The sequence below is a fragment of the Coloeus monedula genome (assembly GCF_965178545.1).
Source record: "Coloeus monedula genome assembly, chromosome: 2".
Lineage (NCBI taxonomy): Eukaryota > Metazoa > Chordata > Aves > Passeriformes > Corvidae > Coloeus > Coloeus monedula.
This window is the reverse complement of record NC_138782.1, coordinates 20988347-21007692: the sequence shown is the minus strand read 5'-3', so window position 1 is coordinate 21007692 and position 19346 is coordinate 20988347.

The following is a 19346-nucleotide window of genomic DNA, read 5'->3' as shown; positions in this document are numbered from 1 at the left end:
CCTGTGTTGATGCTTCAAATCCAGTTCATCTGCCTCCCAATAGTTAGCCCTCAGCCATGTGCTGGCTTGGGAAAGCTTGACTCAGTTGGCCAATCTATTGTTCCCATTTGTTTGTGTGTGTAGTTTTTAACAGGAAAAGGCGTGGGGTTTATCTGTGGCATCAGAGAGCACTCACCCAGGACAGCTGGTAGTGCTGCTCTGTGTGCAATGTCCATATTAATAAAAACTTTATAAATCTTGTGTGCTCTTTGTAAACTAAAACATCTTCCAGTGTGTAAATACAGATGTTAGGAAATACAGGTGATCTACTCTTGTTCTTAGGAATGAACACTTTTCCTGCCCACCTCTGTACTTTTATGTCAGAGCCATCATTTGATTTAGATTTTGAACAAAACCTCTCTGACTCTGGAATTTACAGTCATCCTTTCCTGTGAGGAGAAATTAAATGGGAAACAGTTTTTCTGGTAAAGTTCTATCCTTATATACACATACGTAAATGTGTGTATAAAAATAAAAGCTAAATGAGTAGGCAAACCCCTGGATTTCTTTAATTGTTAGATCTGGTCATGACAGCTGAGAATGTTTTAAAATAACAATTAAAAAATCTTGTTCTCACAGTGTTTACTTACAGTGTTTAGGCCAGCTGAAGTTTTGAGACACATCAGCATACTTACTTGAGGAAGTGCAGGTTTACATTAGTTTCTAAAATTGTAATCTTTCACTCCCAACTTTCTAAGAAAGAAGGCACTACATGGTATCTGCTTCATTTCTGCAATATTACAGATAGGGCAGTATTGAAAAGAATGCCAAAATAAGACAGATAGTTTGGTTGTCCAGCATTTTTAGTTCTGTGTTGCTTCTGCAGCCTTTTGTGGATGTTCCAGGATTTACAGATAAATATAAGGTCAACTCTGGAAGGAAAGGTTATTACCAGAGGAGTAGATGAAAGAATTAGGGAGAGCCAGGTGACTAATATTCATGTTAGCTACTCCTGATTCAGAACTTGCAGAGATCCAGGAGAAGGCAGCATCTCATAAATTACATCTCCACTGTGATTGAATGATTATAGTTATTAAAAACCATGTATGAAATAAAAAGGCAAGCCTAATTCTCAGATAATGGGTTAAATCTATAGCACTGGCAGCCAGATAAATCCTTCTGCCTGGTAAATAAAGCAGAGACAGAAGTGACTCCTCAGAGGTGTATTTAATAGCAACTGAAGGAATAAAAGGGGCACATGTAGAGACAGAGGAGGAGAGCCCGAGTTGCAGATTTGCCTCTGAGAGTGTGTATTGCTGTCCTGTTGGGTAGGGGCCTTTAATGTGTTGAGTTAGGAAGAACTGCCAGACTTTATGAAGGCAGCCTGACCTTGCAGGACCAGTGATTGGAACAAGTGGAGTTAAGCAGTGTGTGCAGGGCTGTGACATGGGGCCCTGGTGGATGTGCAGACAATATGCTGCAAAGTAACTGGAGTGCTTTCACAGACACCCATTCCTGTGTTGGCATGAATTGCAGCAAGCAGCCATCTGTGGCTCATCTGCCAGCATTTCAAGTGGAAAGGAAAAATTCTTTCATTATGTTGGTCTGGACTGTTCTGCCTGGTTTTTGCGCTGCTATACGTACAGAAGGGGTGAGTGAGTTGTCTGGTCAAGATTTTTCCTGACACTGCTCCCAAGTGTGGCTGTTTCAGGAAAGGTTTAAGTGCTGATTTTGTTCCCACTGTAATCACACTGAAGTGTTGTATGGCTGAGGGTGGGCTAGCTGGTTTTTTATCCCCTTGAAGCACGACAATCAATATCTGGCCATTTTTCATTAGCCAGTGTAAATACTATTCTTATTCCTACCAATGCCTAATCCAGCTTTTGTTCCCTTAGCTGGCTCTGCCAGAGGATATTTGTGCAGAAGGGAGAAGAAGAAGGAGGAAGACACTGTACTGATGTGGTGTGACTGATGTTACTAGGAATGCACAACAGTAATTGCAGGGTTTTCCTGCTGTAGCTTCCTTTTCCTGTTGGTACTGAAGCTAACGAGGATTTGAAATAATTCTTCAATCTTGTGCTTGCATAATAATTATTGATATTACAAACCATGAAGGCAACAGATTGATGTGCCATCAGGATATGCTAAGTTTCTGGGGGGCTGAGAGGGTCACACAAAATACAGTGCAAACAATATTTCTGCAAGTGAGGCAGGAAGTCAAAACCTTCCCCAAGCCTTTATAGCTCAAGAATTTGTTCTAAATTTTGCCAAGAGAACAACTTGTCTAAGAAAGCAGTTTCTGGAATAAATCAAAGTCCTTGTTGCCCTTAGGGCCTCACTGAGATGTTCTTCTCAGATATCAGCTGCATGAGAGATGAAAATAAGTGTGTCTTTCTGACTGGCTGCTGTTCTACCTTGTCCTTCCGGCAGCCTGGATAGAATTAAGAGAGTCACAGGCCTGGAGTGAGTGGGGTTGTCAGAAACTGCAATATTTGTGAGTCTTGATCTTTGAGCAAAAACCTCAGAGCATGGCTGAACTGGAAAACTCTAAAGAAAAACAGAAATACAAGATATTTAGCCATTTAATGAAATAAACTCTGTTTATCAGCTCTGGAAATTTTGTCTATAGCTGTATCTGGCCATGGATTGGCAGTAGCAAGTGTTTTGTTCTGCTTGCCATTCAGTGTGGGGCACTAGGCAGGAATAAGAAACAGCAAGCCCTGTACCACCCTAAATGTCATTTTTAAAAAGAGAAGGTGGAAAGAAAATAAGAAATAAACAATCATGTTTTGCTCTTTGTTTTCAAACTGATGCTGAGTGATACCTGAATCCAGGGACTCAGACCTCCAGGATTATTGTTTGTTTCAAATGTTATTGCTATGATTTTATTCAAGTGCAGTTTGGACAATTTTGAAATGTCAGAAATGCTTCATAAAACTCAGAGTGTTATTACAGGGCTTGTGGAGTGCTGAGGATAGAAAAATGATCTTTAAAAATGTTTTTGTTTTGAAGGCCTTTACATACAGCATAAACATTATTAATTCAAAGTATTTCACCAGCATTTATACAGAAAATGTCCACATTTCTTTGTGGCTGCTTGGCATTTTCTCTTTTTATCTCTAAGTCTTTCCATTTTGTTACTGAAAAACTGAAAGAAGACGAAAAGGAGATAAAGGAAATCATTCAAACAAAACAAAAAGACAAGAAAACTGAAGCTTCTTTAATCCAGGGTTCATTTTTTTTCAGAAGATGATTCTGAATGTATGATTTTTGCTGGAAATTAATATTTTAAATGTTTTCTGAAATGAAAAAGCACCTCAATCTGATAAGAAAAGCTTGTTTTGTTTAAGACTTTGATCTCTTTCCTGCCCCTGGCCTTTGTGCAGCTTTGTCTTCTCTTTTATAAATCACAGGCCGGTCTTTTCACTCAATTTGGGAAGAATGTCAGGTATGCCTGTGTCAAATTGCCCACATAACCTTTTCTGCTTTAAGGCACACACCGAAATTAAGTTGTCTCTGTGTAACAGTGCCCAAGGTACCTGCTTTATCTCTGTCACCTCAAGGTGAAGTCACCTTCCACACTTTCAGGTAACAATTAAAACCAGTAACTGCCCAGACTTCTCTGGCTCTGCCATGTGTGCCTGATGCTTGGCAAAGCGAGTCCCTGTGAGTAGAAGCTACAGAGGATATCTAGTTCCAGTGAAGTCTGGGTTCCTGGTCATTTTAGCACCAGAGGATTTGAAAAAAAATGCATTTCTTTCTCCTATATTGCTGATCTTTCGATGTGAAGATGCCTGGATCTTCAGAGCCCTTCACTTTCTTTCTTTCTTTTGTCTTAGGAAAAGTTGCAGCTTCGTTCAGGTGCTGGCATCCACACAGTTTATCAGTGCTAAAAAATATCTGAGATCCCTCTGGTTTCAGTGAATTTTTTGGGGCAGTTGTGATTCTTATCAAGATGTCCATACAGCATTGTGCCAATGCCCCTTGCTGTATTCCCTCATTTCTGTTTGAGTTTCCCTCCCATCTCAAATTAGTCTATCCCAGTAATTCTTAGTTCTGCTTCTTTGCTTATTTCCATGTTTCACAAAAAACCCATTTATTATATTTTCCTTGGCAAAGGCACTTGGAAATTAGGGGTGTTTTAAGAATAATTGTGCAATGCAATGACTTTTTTTAATCTTGACCAAACCTCCCTCCCTATGAAGCAAAAGCTTTTACAAGTTGAAACGAGACTGGTCATCAAGACTGTACAGTGAAACTGCAATCACAGAAAGTTACTTGTATTTCCTGCTGAGGTGTTCGGTGTGTCCAACCAGTCACTGGGCAAAACCTGAGTTCAGTGACTCAGCTGAGAAAAACTGGAACTATTCCATTATTCTTTGAAAAGATTTTGGATGGTCCAAGTGGTGGTTAAAGCAAGAAACATAAGGATTGTGATTACAGCCCAGACTCTGACTTTTCCAATGACGTGTACTATTCAATTTCTCTGTGCTCTCAAGTCTGAGCAGTGGAGGGAGGATAATGCTGATCCTTCAGAGAACAGAGGGAAGTTTACAACGTGCTCAGGAGCTGCAGCCTGCTGTTACATGGCACAAATTGTCAGACATTCCTAATCTGCTCCTGGAAGAGACTACCTGAAGCCGTCTTCCCTAGAATCCCAACTGAAAAATATCAGTGGGATGATATGGCCATGAAAAAAAGGAGAGAAAATGTGCATACACATGAGCAGAATTTCATCTTGTCCTTGCACAGCTCTGCTTCCAGAGCCAGCAGGACTAAGTTTGGGTCTTGTCTGTATCTTGGATTTGTCTTTTTTGGAGCACTGATTCAAAAAATAGCCTGAATTTTTGAGGTGGGATTTTTTTTTCCCCCTGTATGAACTCTTTAATTATTCCCCAAAGTTTTGTAGCTGATTCCATTTCACGCCTCTCACTTTGCAGCTCTTCAAGAGCTCTGTACAGTGTTGTCATGCTTGGAGAGACTTCACCTTAGATACATCCCATATGTCAGATATTGCTTGGAAATGAGACAGAAAGCAATGGGCTGGAGTGTGATGACTTCCACATGACATATAAACCTTATATAAATTTTATATAGCACATGATAATAATGCTATATAAAAAGTTATCCTAGATGCTGAAAAACTTCCATGGCCTAACTGAACTCTCAAGGTACTGGCACTTAAATATCTACTTTGGTATCCCAGTGGATACTCTGTCGAAGGTCAGTTGTAGATGTGCTTAGGTTTTGGAAGAAATTCTGGTTTGTAGCATATCACAGAAGCCACCTGTGTATAATCCAAAGCCAAATGCTGTACTCAAAAAACTGTTAAGAATTTTGCCTTTAAAGCGCCCTTTATCGATTACCTAGTTCTTCCTGTCCCAATAATAGCTTTTCTGATTCTTTCTCTGAAAAGTGAAATCACATTATGAAATTACATTAGTGTATCTCATCTGACATTTTATGTATTGATTGAAATGCTGAGAGACAAGAAAGTAATGATTTATAAGAGTACAGTGAAAAACTGAGAAACAGGTGAGGGAAGGTCACAAAACATGAGCAGTAAATGGGATCTTAGCACACTCAGACGAGTCTGACAGGGCTATTCCATGATGGGAAGGAAGGAATATGGGGGGGGGGGGGCTCTTATTCCCCAATCCAAGTTTGGTTTGCTTAGCTGTTTTATTTTTCTAGGTAGTCTTACCAATCTATATAGAACAAACCCCACTGATCGTAAGAATATATACTAATACTTGATGCAGAACTTCTTATTTACAGGTCTCAAAAATAGTTCAGAAAGTAGAGAGATGCCCCAAGGTTATTACCTTCCAGGCTGCTGGGGAAGCCAGGACAGCCCCCAGCACTCCTGAACCCCAGTCAAGAAGTCTGTCCTTTTTGTTGAATTGCCTCTAATCGTGAGACCAAGAAAGAGTGACATCAGGGTTGTGTTGTCATCTGCAGCCTGAAATAGCTAGGAAAGTCACATTTAACTTGAGCTGGTTTGTGGAGCATGCTTGGCTTTGTCAGCCCGCCTGTCTCGGCCACTGGGGAAGAGCACAGAGTATCTTTTAGGGGAGGGTTTTTTAAACACAAGATTTTTGCTTTAATTGCTATTTACATGTTCCACCCTTCACCCTTTTTCAGCTGCAGGGAGATCTATTTTAAAAGCTGGGGCAGGAACTTGAGGCTAGAGACTGCAGCCAAATCAAACAGGAATCTCACCAACCCAATAGAGGGTTGGCTGATAATAAAGGCTATCTTCCCAAGCCTTTAAAGCTCTCTTCTTCCAAAGACACTCCCTTATCTGAAGCCTCTGGCTTCCCATGAGAGGGTATAAACATCTTCCTATGCGGCAGGGTACCCTTTGACATTAAGAGGAAAGCACAACTCGAGATAAGTTGAAGAGGCTTTTATGTTTAATCTCAGTAAGCATTCAGAGGCCGTGAATGTCTTTTTATCCTGAGTTGTTGAGGTTTGTTTTGGTTTTTTGGCTGGGAGCGCATTTTGCTTGGAGTTTTATTACATCCCTCATGGCGTTTTTTTTCTTTTTCCAGATGAGCTGTCAGTGCAGTACTTGTTTGGTCAAGACTTGTGTGTTTACTTGGCATCTTCAGTACATAAACCCAGTGCTGTTCGCATGGCTTCCATGCAGCCAGTTCTGCTAGTATTTTAAGGCTCTGACTAATGTGGCTTGAGGGTAAATGTTTTCTGACTTTAACATTGTGTCTTGCTCACCAGAGCAAAGTCTGATGACTTCCTTTCATTGGCAAAGGTTGCAACTTTGTTAATTCACTGCTATTCCTCATTAGAGGTTTTTTTAGAAGGTGTCAAAGATTTTCCTCTATTTTTTCCCATATATGTTGGGATCTCATCATTGAACAGCTCATAGAAAACCCAGCTCACTTCATAGAAATGCACCAGGGTATCTGTGTGACCGCTGAAGGCAAGACCCCTGTACTCCCCTTGCAATAACAGTCTCCTCTTCCAGGAGTGCTGATCTCCAGTGTGCTCTCCAGGACCTCTTCACTGATCCTTGTTTTATGTCCATTCCCAGCCCTTGCATCCCAACCACCCTTCTCCTGGCTAAGGCAGAGCAAATGAGGTCTCTCATTCAGAGCCTGGCTGAAGTGGCCTCACTGCTGTCCTGAAGCACGGGGGCTGAAGGGTTTGTGAGGTGCTTTGTGCCAGCCCAGGGCTGTACACTCTGCTTCTGCTGCCCTCCAGACTTGTCTGGCTGGGAAGATTCTGGAACTGGCCTTCTCCTCCCAGCTGCAGTACCAAAGGCCTCTCTTCTGTTTGCTGGGAGCCAGCTAGAGAGAAAGCAAAGACATTTCAGCGTAAGATTCACCCCTGTGACTTACCAGCTGTGGTGGCTTCACTCAAAGGCCATCTTGAGCCTTCTCCTGTCCCATGAATAGAAGGGAGTGCCTCACATGTTCCCAGTAACCACTACAGCCTTCCACACTGGATGTACCCTCATGTTCCAGCCACTTTCATTTCTTTCAAAAGGGAAACATCCCTCGAGGCTCATGGTGGGAACGTGTTTTTAGATTAAGAACATGTATCCAGCCACCTTAATTAACCTTCCATTTTAAAACCAACAGTTCCAGATCAGCTCCCTACAGCCCAATTTTTCTGTTTGCAGGAATGCATGAGTGATGCACACATGCTCTGTCAGGACACTTTACCTATTCATTAGGCTTGATTAGATAGCATCTGCACTCTGTCATCTAAGAGTGTGCCACTTTCTGATATAATTAGTGTTCTTCCAATTAGGATAAATGGCTGTTTCATTACTTTTAAGTGGATCATTAAAGTGCCATTCCTGTCTCCTGCCTCTGGAGCTGACAAGGATACCTGCACACTCCTTTCTGCAAAGTCAAACCTAATTTCAGGAGGCTGCTGTACCAGGGCAGATGTTGCTCAGGGCTCCTGCTTAGAGCAGTTCCTGAGTAGTTGATTTTCCCATGTGCTTATACTCTGACTTGTGAAACAGAAGTGCCTCATTGCTAAGACACCTTTTGAAGAAGTTCCTAGAGGCATCAAAACCTGGGAATTATTTATGTATTAATAAGCTTCTATTGCCAAATGAATTCCTGCTATGACTGTGGAAGTCTGTGGTTGTCACGGGGAAAACACAGAGATTGTGCCTTGTCAAGAGCAATCCTTGTATATTTGTTTTCCCATCCCACATTCATCCACAAGGATGTCTTCTCCCCAGGGGTCATGCAGTTTGGTTGGAACCTGGGTGTAGCAGCCCTTTTTGTTTCTCCAAGAGGCCTTGCAATTCCTTAATCATTAGATACTGCTGTGTTAAAAACACCATTATCTGAGAACTAGAGGGCAGATTTCTGGCCCATGTCAGAGAATTGTGACTCACATTTTGGGAAGGGACAGAGACATCTCTTTTTTTAAGGGGGATTTGAGTTGTGAGCCACTGTGTTGGTCCCTTTCTGTAATTTTTTCCTTCTTATATGTGGAATTCATAGACAGCTGTATATTTTAAAAATGCTTAAGGCCACATCTGCAGAAGAATAACCTTGATAATTTTGAATGCTGTAAGTCAGAAGCTGGTCCAGCTCTGAGATCATCTGATTTGCCCCATCAAGATCTAATACTGTTTTATAAAATTTCTCAATAAGGGCTAAGATTTTGGAAAACAAAGATTATACTTCTTGTTGTAGGATTAATCTACTCAAGATGTAGTAAAAATGCATTTTTAAAAAAACCTAAGGTATCTGTGGATTTCCCTGGGTATCTTTCTATTGATGAAGCTGGGTCAGATCTTAGATTGCTTAAAATGTAAAAAGCCTATTTGTTTTTCTCTGTGTTTTTTTGTTTTTTTCTAGTTTTCTCTGATTTTCAAGCCCTTTTGTACTCTTCTGACTTGTGGTCCCTGGTTCTCTTTTTACCACAACATAATTGTGTAAGACTTATCCTCCCCAGTTCATGCAGCTTACAACCATCCAGATATTTCTCAGGTTCACATCTCAGATGACTCATCAAAGCCAAAACATTCATTAACCAGTCACCAACTTACTGACTGGGTTTATTTCTCATAAATCTGAAAGCAAATATCAGTCAAAGATGTTTTTCCCATCCTCCTCAAAGTCAGTGGATATCACCCAGGCAGGTGGGCTGCAACCTTTATCCCCTTCAATGACTTCTCAGTGGGTAGATTGAAACATGCAGAGCAGTCACAAAAGCCAAGTGGGAGCTAGGCAGGAGGGATTAGATCTTGAGGAATTTTATTTAATTAATCTTTCTGCTAAAGTAATCACATCTCACTTCTCAGACTCTTACCCTTCTAGGTCATGTTTTCTCTATCAAACTGTGAAGTAACACCCAGAATTATATAGCCTTCTTGGTATCTTTGATTTAAAATAAAAACATAAATAATTCTGAAGTGACATGAAAGTATAAATAGATGGAGTAAGAAAATATTTACTGCTGTGTAAACAGCTATCAGTCTGTCAGAGATGCTTGCAGCTGCTGGATCTCGGTGGGAGGCAGCCTGAGCCTTGCACCTTGAGCCACTTGTGACAAAGGTTTGCATTGATCCCAGACGCTACTTTGAAAACTGAGGCTCGATACATGTCTAGTCTTTGCAGGAAGTCAGAATAAACCCAGCAGCTCCCGTCTGAAATCTGTGCTGGTTTTGCTGTGCAGGGTGTTTGGTGGTGTAGCAGCTCTAAGTGAGGATTCTGGCTCCAGACGCACATTCCAGGAGAACAGAGCGATATTTTGCAATGCTGCATTTCAGTGACTACGGCACCAAACACATTGGGGTAGATCATCAGGCATTATTAATGCATGTATCCTGGAGCTCTCAAGATGAGGCCTGGCCTCAGGTTCATAGGTTCAGGCAGGATGTGCTGCTTTGTCATGCCAAGGAGGCACAGTCGACAGGATATGGGGAGATCTCCAACCTCAGTAAGGGCTACCAAAGGGTCGCTGGAAGAAAAGCTGCCTCTTCTCTGTAGAAGTACAAGGGGATCCCTTCATAGTGTCTCCTGCTAAGCTTTTCCTTCAAAGGGGTAAAACCAAGGTCAGGGAGCAGTAAGTTACTGAGTTAAAAACTTGGGTTCTGAGGCCATTTGGGAAGTCTACAGCACAGCAGTAGTGAGGGTGAGGCTTTGCTGAGAAGAGCTGCTGTTGTGCTGCTGTTGATGCAGGTCTGTTCAGTGAATTTCATCACCCATTGCTGTGTCTCATGAATGTGAAGCACGAACCAGTTTCTGGATAAATGTCCTGCTTCCGTGGGAGAACAGACATCCGAGAAATACCACATTTCTCTGAAAATTGGGAAGGCAGAACAGCCCAGCCATAATGGTTACTTGCAGCAACCTACTTTGCAAAATATTTTTTCTTCCAGGTATTCCTGATAGGTCCCTAGTTTGTAGTGTCAGGCCTCTTTCCTAAGGGCTTGCAAATACTGAGTACATGCAAACCTGAGGTGAGTCATGGATCCTTCCTAAACCCTAGACCCTGCAAGGAGCCTATGGAGAGTAACTTGAGTGGCAGAAATGATTGTTTGCTGAGAGTGTCCCTGGTGCAGCTCTCTGAGGTCAGTCAGTGGTGTCTGTGCAGGTGTCCCCGGCTGCCTGTTGGATGAGAAGGATAAAGCTTGTAGAGTGTCGCTGCTGCCTCCTCACCACAGGATCAGCAGGATGGACTACAAAGGTGCATCTCTGGTGCCTCTGCAGCTCCCAACAAGTATGTTGGAGCTCTGTAGAAAACTGCAATTATTGTTCTTATTCCTCGGACTTGAAACAACTGGGCAGCCCTTTTATCTGTCAGTGATTTTAGGACTGTAGCACATGTGTCGGCCTGGTGGAGTTGTGCAGAGGAGGTGGCGGGCTTTGTAGCTGTGTGCTCTGTAGTGCTGTAACATGAACAAGATAGTTTAATTCTGTCCTTTCAGCTAACTCCAAACTGTGTTATAACCCATCCTCAGGCAGGACCACCTTTCCTGGGTGCCCTCCCTCCTCGCAGGGCACGGATGTGTCCCCAGCGTGTGTACCATGGTTGGCCACCTGCAGCCTGGCCTGCCTCTCTCTTCAGGGTCAGGCTGTTGGCTGACTGGGTCAGTCTTCCCCAAATCATTTACTACAGCCACTCTTAAGCATTTTATAGGCCTTCTCTTCATGGCTCAGCTTGCAGGTAGCTTATTCCTCTCTCATGAGGCGTACGCTCTGCATTCTGTCGGCACACGTGGCCTGGTGTGGAAACAGTCACGGTGCCAAATCCTCTAAATATTGTAAAATTCCAAGACCCAGTCCAGGTCTCCTAAAATAGCATGTCTGAGCAAACTTCCTGGGGCTTTTTAAACAGCCTTCTGATGTGTGTGCTGGAGTATGAATGGAACTGCGGATTTCTGAAGTGTCAAGGGGGCAAATGTGTGTGTACCCAAATGAGAATATTATGAATGAGTCTCTTCAGAGAAGAACACTGATGAAAAGGACACTGTTAGCAAAAACGACCACAGAAGTATGAGCAAATACTCGAAAGGAAGAACACCCAGGGGGAGTGGGTTCCCACTTGCTAGTGAACTACATGATTTTCTTTTCAGAAGTCATGCTAAATAGGAAAGATTTTTCAGTTTTAGCAAAAACTTGAAATAATGTCTGTCCTTAGAGTTAAGTTCTTCTGGGTGTGAAGACGAGTCCCAGTATACTTCCACAGCCATAGGATAAGCCTATGGATTCGTCTCTTAAGAGGAGTTGAGTAAATTAAAAAAGGCCAAGCTCTTATCTGTCTTCTGTGTTTACATTGCTTCATCAGCATGTTGTTTAATTGTCTCTCAGTTTTAATATCTCTACAATTACAGCACCCTTATGATACAGGGCTTGTGCTGTCTTCTCACGAAAAAGATGAAAAAGTGAGGCATCTTTGCACAAGATTCTTTAGAAGTTGAATTTGTCTCCATTATTTCAGGTTATTGGCCTCTCATACCATTCTTTGTCATTCATATGGTCATCTACAATATGAATAGACAGTGAGCTGACAGGGACGGTGCCCTCTGTAGTAGTGCAGCTCCTCTTCCTTCACACTGAAAACATCTGTTGACTTCAGATATACCTTTCCTGCAGCTGTTGTTGGTACTCCTGCTTCTCTGGGTTCTTCAGCTCTTTCAGACTAAAGATCTTTTCTAATCTTTCTTTTCTTTCATGAAGTAATTTGTTTCCATCTTCAGCAAGGAGGTGAGGAAAATTGCACAAAAATAGAAAACAGGGCAGAAAACTGCTTGGGCTTTTCTAAAGCATATCTCAAGTTCAGGAACAAAAAAAGAAGAAATTCCCCCTTTATTTAAACTAACCAAGCTCTGTCATTCCCAGCTCAGGTCTGTTCTCCATCAAGTCACATTCCAAAATTGCTCCTGATAAAGAATTGTAAAGACAGAACTGAGTGAAATACCACTGGCTTTGTACTAACTGACAGCCAACATTTTTCCTCTTGCTGGATGTGTCCCTGAAAGGTATCAAGGGATTTGGCAAAGGTGATGTGTGTTCTGGATTTCTCTTTGTTCCACACCAGCCTGTATTTTGCCTCGTGCCATGAGGTCTGTCAGGGGCAGCACTGGCTGCTACAGCTGAAGACTGAGCTGGCGTCTTCTTAAAAGGTCTTGCCTCTGGCAGGAGAAGTGCAGCCCAGACTTCAGAGACATGAGGAAGGGCTTTGATTAATCCATGGCTTTTCTCTGAAGCCTGGGTAGTGAGTATGGTGGACATACCTTGGTAAATGGTTTGCACATCTTCCCTAACTTGTATTTAATCACACAGACGTTCATGGTACCTCTCAGCTGCTCTCAGTCCTCCCTTACTGCACAGGATGGGCTTTTCCTGGGTGGCTGCACATCCGTTTGTAACAAAAGATGGTCCAGGGATGTTTGACGGTGTGGAGCAAGGGAGGTTACAAAAAGGAGATGCAAATCAGTTAAAGTTTGAAACTAAGAAAGCTGACACTGAAAAGTGCAAGATTGCTTCCAAGAGGCAGCTGGAATGCAGCTTGAAGGCTGTTCTCCCTCGGAGAGGAGTGAGAAATTCAAGGCCTGCTTTTTGGGAGTGTTGAATGTTTATGTCAGGAGGGCTGCAGGTGCTAAGGCTCTTACACAAAGCAAGTGGCATTTCTCACCATCCCAAAGGGAAAGCTGGGTGTATGGGCCTGGGGTTTCCCTTTTAGATGAGTTAAAGGGAATAAAGTCCAGAACATCAGTTCTTTGGAAAAAAAGGAGGTTATAGTTAGGATAGTTTTGTTCATTTCTCATACTTTGTACAATTTATTGTTTAACCTTTTTTTTCTTATTGATGTTAAATTCTTAGGCTTCATTGTACTGAAGCAACATATCCAAATGGCCCATTCCAAAGATTTTTCATGATCATGGATGAATTTTAGTATCTGAAAGTTCTCAAAATAGAGTTAATGTATTTCAAATTACCTTGCCTTCTTCCTATTCTCCCTACTCCATTGCTCACATTCCCACAGGTCCATCTTCATGAGGACAGTGTGCTTATGGTGCCATATGTCTTCCATGGTTTTTCCTATCATTCATAATTTGCAAACCCTCATCAGAAATACCAGACCATGTGGGTACCAGAAAAGTGTTAGCAACTTCCAGTGAAATGCCCAGTGGGTTCTTGCTCCCATCCTGAATAGGCGCAGATCAAGTTGGTGATGCTCAATGACTCCTCAGCTGCCTTCTCCTCCCTGTAAAAGCAGTTCTGCCCCACATGCGCAGACTGGTAGCACACTAAGTGGAGGCCTTACACTGTTAATTAGTTCTGCAGATAAATAGAAGACTTTAATTTCCAAGGTAATAAAAATACCTGTTGTAAAACTCCTACTAAACCGAGCAAACCGACCTAAGAGCCTTGACAAACCTGAGCTCTCTTCCCAGTGCTGCCCGTGACCAAAGGTACATAACTTCATTCTCTCTGCCTCAATTCCTCCATCTTTAGAGAGGAGATAATTACATGCACTCATCTTTGTACAACACTTCGAGGTTCACTGCTACACGGTCCCACATGTGCCAAATATGTTTTGATACTGCACCTGATCTCTATGCTGAAATTACATTGCCAATCCAATTTTTAGGAACAGTGTCAACAGACTTCACGACTTGAAGTACTTAGCTTTAGGTAGCAGCATGAACAGCCTGGTAGATACAACCCTGATTCAACACTCCCCCTGCCATCTCAAAGTGTTGTTTTGCATGAGGATTCTCCATTTGCTCCCCTCCTGTCCACTGCCCTCCATGCAGGCTTGAGGCAGCCTGATTTCTTACACTGCGGGATCTTGTAGATGGTGATCAAACCAGTGCAATGACTGCTCATAAATTCAGCTTTGGAAGAGACTGGTGAATTGGTAAAAATACTCTAAACAGTATTTGGGACACACTGAATTGAGTGAAGCTTTCTTTGATACTTACTGATGTTTACATACCATGTAATTATTATTATCATTGAAAATCCCAACTTCCTCTCTTTGAACATAATGTCTAAACAGGAAAAAGCTAACCTTCCTGTTTGGAGAATTGTTAGTTTCAGAAAAAATATATATTTTTTTTCTCTCTTGCTTGCAGGTCTCAAAGATTTTATTTTTAATACAAATGAAAAAGACAAACAATAGACTATCTAAAAGGAAGGAAAACCACATGTCTGAAGCAAGCAGAGTCTGCTATGAATAGATAGTCTTTGCACTATGAAATAAATCATGTCATACCTACATTCTGACTTTTGCATATTGGGAAAGGAAATGTAGACTTATCTTTGGCACCCACTGCACTGTATATAGACAATACAGAAAGCAAAGTTAAGGTTAGAGAGGGAAGAGAAGCCTCCTGTCAATCTGTACAAACAGAGAGGAGGAATCATGTAGGGAGTCAGCCTGGCCCAACAGTAATTTCTAGATGTGATGCAAGGCTGAATTTAGAACTTCTGGTACCTGCTTGGCATATAGCATTCTCTGGTTCAAGTCAGTGCTGACAGTGGCCTTTTTGGGTAAATCTCAGCTCCTAAACTTTGCTTTTGCAGCTTTTGTTTAGTTAAAGGAAATACTGGTGGAGCAGCACCTGCAGCTCTGTTCCAGATGTGTGTGGAATCTTTGATGGCTGCCAGGAGCAGCACAATGAGACTGAAGACTGAGATGCTCAGCTCATCTTTGGGAGGCAGAAATCAGAAAACAGGTAACTGAAAGGTGAGTATGAAAAAGTGCTCGTACCAAAGGCAGAATGAGCTGTTTGGCATTCCAAAAGGGTTTTGTACCTTCCCAGAGTCTGACAGGCAGCCTAATGGAACAGCCACCAGGAGAGGCCTTGTGAGGACTGCTGATGTGAATTTGTCAGTATGGGAAGTGTTCATATTGTCACTTCTCCTTCACGTTATTTCATCGTGGTCAAGGCTCTAGTCTTGCTGATCCTATTTAACAGCAACTACTAAACATCTTGCATGAATGATATATGATGTAAGATCACTGCCCACAGATGGCTGGGAAGCTGGAAAGGCCTGTCTTTCCTCCGTCATCTTCCTAAAGTTCTTTATTCCAGGCCTGACTAATTCAGATCTTCTTCACAGCTAAGCAGAAGTCCTGAAATAACTGGGTGATTTCTTGGCGCTTATATTCACAGACTGCATGAATACCCACCATCTTTTGATCATGTAGAAGGTGTGAAAATGTGGTCTTACAGGGTCAAATACAAGACATTTACAATTGTTTTCTATTCTCTGGAGTTTTTTTACATCAGTCTCTGATTTTGGAAGCCTTATTTTACAGGACTGCCTGCTTACTGTTGGCAGTACTGTATAAGGGCAAAGAAACCCTGCCAGTATTTGCTCGAGGTATTTTCAGGTGAACCTCCTTACTCCATTAGGGCATTATACCTGCTCATGTTTTTAGAGTCAAACCCTAAAGATCTATCTTGATCCTTGTCTGTCTTTTCTCGCTTCATCTTTCCACTTCTCATGGAACCCAAGTGTGCACCCTTCCCAACTTTGTGCTTTCCCAGAGATTCTCATGTGAGGCTTCTGCTCCATTTGCAACCACTCACTCCTGCCACTCAGCTGTGTCCTGCTCTTCATCTGTATTTTCCCAGGCATGGGCCTTGCTTTGTGATTTACCTGGACTGGAGCTCCAGCAAGAAGAGAACGTGTTAAACACGTTGTAAAATAATGGGCACCACACGAAATCGAGAAGGTGGGGTTCAGTGACCTGAAATGCAGATGGTCACTGGCAGGGAGAAGAAGAGCTGTCATGCTGAAGAGAAGACCCAGAAGTCAGCAAATGAGCTGAGTTAATGATGTGACACAAGAAAATTAAAGGCAGAGTTTTCACTGGGTTTCTGGGCAATGTGTGTAGGAGTGTCCCACTCAAGATTGAGTTCTCTGTAGTCTTATCTATGCTCCTGTCCTCCCATATTGGGGTGGGAGCAATGCTGGATACCAACTGTTAGTAGTTAGATCTATCACCTTGTTAATTAATAACATGATATATCTACCAGCAGGTGGAACAGTCTCTCTGATCAAGATTAACAAATATAATTGGACTTCACTGAGACTACCATGCATGTCAGATAGGAGGGGATGCTTGATTTCACTGTGTGTGAAATAGTAATAATAATGTAAAATGTGAAATAATAAGTGGGCACACAGTTATTTGATTCTGTTAGTCTCCACAGGGATATGTTTGTAGAATCTGGGCTCTGGTCCTGAGTGCCTGGACTTCAAGGAGGAGCCCATGCAATCCTTGGACTCTGACAGGCTGGCTAGACGTCGCTGTTGAACAACAGTGCCCACTTGACCAATTGGTGCTTATAATAAACATTGCAATGGCAGGAGTGGGCTTTTGCTATTGAATATCTGAGCTGATACCATGGGGCACTGAGTTACTGTCCTCCCCTGTGCTGCTACTGCAAATAAAGTCACCAGCTTCCATCTTAATATCTTGCTTTAGAGCCAGTGCCACACTTCACACCCTATTCTGGACCCTCTCCAACAAGTTAATGTTTTTCACTGAGGAAGGTGAATAAAACTGATGAGAGTATCCTTGACTAAGGAGCCATAAAATTCTAATAGATCAGTAATGTTCCCAGTGAGCCTGAAGGAAATCGGATCAATAGTTACGAGGTTGAGGCTCAATTTATGGCCTTAATTCATCAAGCATAGTCATTCTCCATTTTTGTACAGGATGCTTTTGTGGTTCCTGCTGAGCAGAGGGGTATAAAGTCAGCACAAGCCCTTTCTCAACAATTGCCCAGGTTTTGTCATTTTAAGAGAGGTGACTTTAGAGAGGTGGTGGTCAGGGTCTTATGATCTATTTGAAGGCAATTTTTCATCATATAGGACAGACTGTATCACTGTTTGTGTTCTGAGAGTCTCAGGCTTGGAATGGTTTCACGGAGAGCAAAAAAGAAAGTTATTTTGGATCTCTTTAAAATTTGACACTGCAGTTATTCGTTTGCCTGCAAGCCATTCCACAGTCAGGAATGGTTCAGTAGCGTTGTTCTCCAAAAATCCTTTTACTGCTTTTTGTAGACACCTTGCAATAGAATTTGCAAGATGGAGGCTGGATTCATTCTACATGTCTAAGCTGCATCTGTGGGAGAAAGAAGTTTTCCCATCTGCATCCAGCACAGGTGTGATCTCTTTAAGTTTTGAAATTGGTTAATAAGCACAGAGTAAGACAATGAAACTTCATCCAAAGGTTTTATTAAAACCTGTATGTAAAAAGTCAGACCTTTCCAAAGCCTGAAGTAAATGCAAACCTTATGTCCTAAGCATGAAATAGCCAGAAGCATTTCAAATGAAATGGAAAAGCCTTGGTTTAACCCATCTCCTGTATCTACTTGTCATTCCTGAATACACAGGTTATCAGGAGAAAGTTTTATGTATCTGAAACGATAGGAATGTTTTGTAAATATACAGTAGGGTCCTAAGTGGAGAGGGCCCTAAATTTACACTTGACCAAAAATATATTGTGATAACTCAAATATAATTTCTTAAGGGTGCTTTTAAAATCCCCAACTCTTAGACCATGCACAGATCCATAGACTAACCACCTGGACCTGCAGATGATCTTCTTTGTACACATTCATTCCTGCTTTGGCTATCTGCCAGTGGGTTTTATGTGCAATACTCCCTGGTATAGCCTCTGCATTTCGAGGATACCTATAAATATCTGCACTGGTTGACGGGACAAAAGGAGAAAGAGCTGGACATTTTCAGAGAAATGTAGGAAGTGCAGAGAGCTGAAATGCCCGTGGTGGCTTTTCTGACGGCTCATGGGGGGCTCTGGGAAACCTGGGCTGCTGGTGCTTTCCCAACCCTCTCCTTGCAGCAGGATTTCCCCCCACTGCCAGCAGCTGCAGTGGCGGGAGGCAGGAGAGGCTCAGGAAAGCCGGGCTGTTACCTGAGCCAACAGCGACACCCAGGGCTCCTCCACCAGCACAATCAATCCCTTCTTTCATCTGCAGCAACCCCGTGTCCCATGCCGGCTGGAAAATATTCCAAGGTTTAGCTCTTTTTGCCTTCCTGAGTGACTACACCGATTGAGAAGGAAGAGGTATTTTTCTGTAGTAATTTTATCAATAGAAATCATGTATACTGTGCTGAGAGTAAATTAGATCAGCCACAGGCACATCTGTATTGCAACGACTGCATTCAAACAAAGTGGATTATACTCTTTCATCTCTAGCAAAACAGTTAAGATGATGTTAAATGTTTGCAGCTAAGGTTGAAGCAGGCAACTTATAAAACCTCCCATTCCTGATTCATCACTACAGCAAAAAACCCCACTGAAATCACACTGAAATTATTTTGGTAAGCTTTTGTTGAATAAATGCACAAACCGAGATGAACAGAACACTCAGGGAGTATGCCACTATCAAAATAATAGGTGCAGGTTCTGCAACAGTGAACACTGGGTCAGATTTTTATTAAAATGACTGTAAACAACCCCTTGAAGACACATACCTGAGCAGTGGTAAAATAATTAGAGAAGTAAGAGAGCACCAGGCATTAATGGCTCTAGAAAAACATTTCAATAGAAGCAGGAAAACACCTTAGAATTGATCAGAACACAGGGTGTGCTGAGGATAACCCAAACTACACAGGACAAAGTACCAGTGTATTTCCCACTCCCAGAACACAAAAGCCCTGTCACCAGGGTACAGCCTGCACAGCTGTTGAGCTAGTTTCTTATTTGCTTTCCAAGCCCAGGCTTCCTTCAGATCCATAGGGAATACCTGTTCCTCTCTGCAGGGCAGGAGGCAGCTCAAGTGAAAAAGCACCAAAGCTGAAACAGCAGCGAATGGTGTTGAGCAATGATTGTAGTTTGACCACCAAGCAGAGAATTTGTGGAGAGGAAGGGCATGA